The following is a 4,987-nucleotide window of genomic DNA, read 5'->3' as shown; positions in this document are numbered from 1 at the left end:
TCGATAGATGCAGAAAAATCATTTGACAAAATACAGCATCTCTTCTTAACAAAGAACCTCGAAAAAGTCGAGATAGAAGGAACTTACTTAAACATAATAAAAGCCATGAATGAGAAGCCCACAGCTAATATCATCCTCAATGGGGAAAAACTGAGAGCTTTCCCCCTGAGATCAGGAACAGGACAGGGATGTCCACTCTCACCACTGTTGTTTAACCTAGTGCTGGAAGTCCTAGCATCAGCAATCAGACAACAAAAGGAAATAAAAGGCATCAGAATTGGCAAAGATGTCACTTTTCGCAGATGACATGGTACTCTACATAGAAAACCCAACAGACTCCACCAGAAGCCTCCTAGAACGTATCCATGCATTCAGCAAAGTCACAGGGTACAAAGTCAACGTACAGAAATTGGTTGCATTTTTATATACCAACAATGAAGCAACAGAAAGAGAAATCAAGAAACTGATCCCATTCACAATTGCACAAAAAAACATAAAATACCTAGGAACAAGCCTAACCAAAGATATGACATCTGTATGATGAAAAGTATAGAAAAATTATGAAGGAAATTGAAGAAGACTCAAAGAATGGGAAAACATTCCATGTTCATGGATTGGAAGAATAAATATTGTTAAAATGTCACTACTACTCAAAGCAATCTACACATTCAATGCAATTCTTCTCAAAGCTAGAACAAACTATTCTAAAATTTGTATGGAACCACAAAAGACCCCGAATAGCCATAGTAATACTGAAGAAAACCAAAACGGGAGGCATCACAATCGCAGACTTTAGCCTCTACTACAAAGCTGTATCATCAAGACAGTATGGTATTGGCACAAAAACAGACACATAGACCAATGGAATAGAATAGAGAACTCAGGATTGGACCAACAAATGAATTGCCTACTAATCTTTGACAAAATGGGAAAGAGTATCCAATGGAAAAAAGACAGCCTTTTTGACAGATGGTGCTGGGAGAACTGGACAGCAACATGCAGAAGAATGAAACTAGGTCACTTTCTCACACCATACACAAAAATAAACTCAAAATGGATAAAGGACCTGAATGTGAGACAGGAAACCATCAAAACCCTAGAGGAGAAAGCAGGAAACAACCTCCTTGACCTCAACCGCAGAAATTTCTTACTTGACACATCCCCAAAGGCAAGGGAATCAGGAACAAAAATGAACTATTGGGACCTCATCAAGATAAAAAGCTTCTGCACGGCAAAGGAAACAATCCATAAAACTAACAGGCAACCAACGGAATGGGAAAAGATAGTTGCAAATGGCATATCAGATAAAGGGCTAGCATCCAAAATCTATAAGGAACTCACCAAACTCCACACCCGAAAAACAAATAATCCAGTGCAGACATGGGCAGAACACATGAACAGACATTTCTCCAAAGAGGACATCCAGATGGCCAACAGACACATGAAACGATCCTCAGTGTCCCTCATCATCAGGGAAATGCAGATGAAATCCACACTGAGATACCACCTCATGCCGGTAAGTATGCCTAAAATGAACAAATCAGGAGACTCTAGATGCTGCTGAGGATGTGGAGAAACGGGCACCCTCCTACACTGTTGATGAGAATGTGAACTGGTGCAGCCCCTCTGGAAAACAGTGTAGAGGTTCCTAAGAAAATTAACAATAGAACTCCCCTATGACCCAGCAATAGCACTGCTAGGAATTCACCCAAGGGATATAGGAGTGCTGATGCATAGGGGCACATGTACCCCAATGTTCATGGCAGCACTCTCAACAATACCCAAAACATGGAAAGAGCCTAAGTGTCTATCAATGGACGAATGAATCAAGAAGATGTGGTTTATCTACAATGGAATACTACATGGCAATGAGAAAGAATGAAATCTGGCCATTTGTAGCAATATAGATGGAACTCAAGGGTCTTATGCTGAGTGAAATAAGTCAGGAAGAGGACAGATACCATATGTTTGCACATATAGGAGGATTAGGAAGAATTTAATGGAGGACCATGAGGGAGAAGAAAGGGAAAAATAGTTGGGGAGAGGGAGGGTGGCAAACCATGAGAGACTCTTGAATGCTGAGAACAAACTGAGAGCTGATGGGGGTGGGGGAAAGGGGAAGGGGGGTGATGGGCATAGAGGAGAAGACTTGTTGGGATGAGTACTGGGTGTTATATGGAAACCAACTTGACAATAAACTATTTAAGAAAAATTAAATTAAATTAAAAAAGAGTTATTTACTTGAAATCTTTAAAAAATTTAATTTTATCTATCTTTGAGAGAGAGCCAAAGGAACAGAGTATGAGCAGAAGAGGGGCAGAAAGAGACAGGGAGACACAGAATCTAAAACAGGTCCAGGTTCTGAACTGTCACCACAGAGCCCAAATGTGGGGTTCAAACTCACAAGCCATGAGATCATAACCTGAGGTGAAGTTGGCCGCTTAACCAACTGAACCACACTGGCACCCCTATTTAAAAATGTTTAAGTGTGGTAATGTGTTTTAAAAGTCCTTAATTTGGGAGCATCTGTGTGGCGCAGTTGGTTAAGTATCCGACTCTGGATCTCACCTCAGGTCTCTCACAACCCTGAGTTGTGAGTTCAAGACTGACATTGGGCTTTATGCTGGGTATAAAGCCTGAAGCCTACTTAAAAAACGAAAAGAAATCCTTATCTTATAGAAATAAATACTAAAGTATTTACTAAGATAAGTTATTATGTCTCAGATTTGCTTACAAATAATCCAGTGAGGAAATAAAGACAGTGGGTGGGAGTATGGACAAAACAAGACTGATTATAACTTAAAAGCACTTAAAGTTGTTAGATTAATAATGGTTCAATATAATGTTCTGTTTCTTTAAGTTTGCAATTTTTCATAACAAAAATTAATGTAAATTAAAATATATTTGCATATATGTTTCTATGTGCATAGAAAAGCAAAATCTAAAGGACACATATCAACCTGTTAACCCTGAGGATCTCTGGAGTAGAGAATTGGAGTAAAAGGAAGGGAAATTTCTGCTTTTCACTTTATACACTTTGAGATTTTTACAGTGAACATACATATTTTAATTAGAAAATATAACGATGGGCGCCTGGGTAACTCAGTTGAGCATCCAATTTCTGATTTCTCCTCAGGTCATGAAACCAAGGTTGTGAGACAGAGCCCTGTGTCAAGCGTGATGAGCGTGGACCCTGCTTAAGAGTCTCTCCTTCTGCACCTTGCCTCTGCTTGTGCACACTCTCTAAAAAATAAGAAAAAAGAAAAAAATAATGAAAAAAATGTATGATTGCTTTTTTATCTTTAATTCTTCTTTTAATTAGTTGGTTATACATTATAGACATTTTTCAAAAGTATAAAATTTTAAGGGGACTCAAATATTGATAGTAATTTACAGAAGGAGAAAAGCATATAAAAATGTTGTGAAGCTAAACTTGAGAATCTTTTTATATGCAATTTGATACAGATCTTACTGCTTTAAAAAGCAACTAAAATAACCCAACTGCATGGACTTATCCATTAGATTTATATTTATTTCTTGAAGGCATCAGAATAATGCTGAGCAAGTTACCTACTGGAAATATTAAACAATGATATGGAAGGGTGACTTTACCTCAGGCTCAGTTCTTGAAATTTGAGTCTTAGAAAAATACACTTATTCTACTAGTAACCACTAGGGCTCAGTGTCTTCTTTAAAATGTGAAATTAATGCATTTTAGAAAACAAAATAATCACAAAATTTATTTTCAATTGATAATAGAAAGAAACTGTCTTTGTAATAGTGTCTGATGTTGAATATTTCAGGGAAACTTTGAAAGATGGAGATTGGTCATCATAAGACACTTCTTTTATTTCCCTTTCTCCTAAAATGATTGATGGAGTTTTGTTTGTATATTAAAAAGGAAACTAGAGGGCCTGGGTAAGCTCAGTCAGTTGAGCATCCAACTCTTGATTTCAGCTCAGGTCAAAAACCCAGGGTCATGGGATCAAGCCCTGCATCAGGCTCTGCAGTAGCGTGGAGCCTGCTTGAGATTCTCTCTCTCTCTGCTCCTCTCCCCTGGTCACACACTCTCTCTCTCTCTCTCTCTGTCTCCCTCTCTCTCTCTCTCTCTCTCTGAAAGAAAGAAAGAGAGAGAGAGAGAGAGGGAGACAGAGAGAGAGAGAGAGGGAGAGGGAGAGGGAGGGAGGGAAGGAAGGAAGAAAAGAAAAGAAAGAAAGAAAAGGAAAACGAGAAAACTATATTACCCTAGGGATGGATTTAAATTTTTAGTCATTAGTTGAATTTCTTCTTCTGAAGTGTTTCCTGTATTGTGATAGGCAAACTCTGAAGTTTGAGTTTGAGAAGAACTGAGCAGAATTTGAGCCTCCCATCGTATGACTGTGGGTAAATTGAGGCAAGAAGTTTGGGGCTCTGCATTTAGATGCCGGACACTTTCTCCTTCCTTACTTACAGGCTGCCTTTCAATAAAAAACTTCATATTTTTAGATTTCCAAGGGACTTCAAGGTAAACACAACTATTCGATTACGTTTTATGGGGTGTTCAAAGAGTTCTGCTGCTGAGTAGAAACCTTTTGGTTCTCACAGTGAATCTCTCATGTTAGCAAGCTTAAAGGGCTGTCACATCTATTAATAGTACTGACAGACAACCCTTTCCCTTCCCCCCAAAGCAGCATTTTAGGAAGAACTAATTATGTTCCTCTTTTTGTATTTCTGTGCTGACATAAAGAGAAGGGAAGGTCTGCAAACACTTTCTCTTTGACAAGGAAGTGCTAGAGAGGCAGCATCTACCCCCACTTACCCTGCCTCCCCTCCCAGCGGGAAGAGGTCTGGCTGATCAGACTGGGCAGCTCTCTACTCAGTTACGTGCTCAGAGCCGTGATCTGTGTCCTCTCGTCTGGCACAAAAGTGCTCATCTGGTCAGTGGGCACAGCTAGCAGGGCCTGCCCTTGCCAAGGGCCCAGGTGGCTATTCTCTCTCAGCATGAAGA

Source organism: Hyaena hyaena, unplaced genomic scaffold (assembly GCF_003009895.1).
Source record: "Hyaena hyaena isolate Hyena2069 unplaced genomic scaffold, ASM300989v1 scaffold_221, whole genome shotgun sequence".
In the NCBI taxonomy this organism is placed as follows: Eukaryota; Metazoa; Chordata; class Mammalia; order Carnivora; family Hyaenidae; genus Hyaena; species Hyaena hyaena.
The sequence above is the reverse complement of the archived record's forward strand: the minus strand, read 5'-3'. Positions refer to the sequence as shown.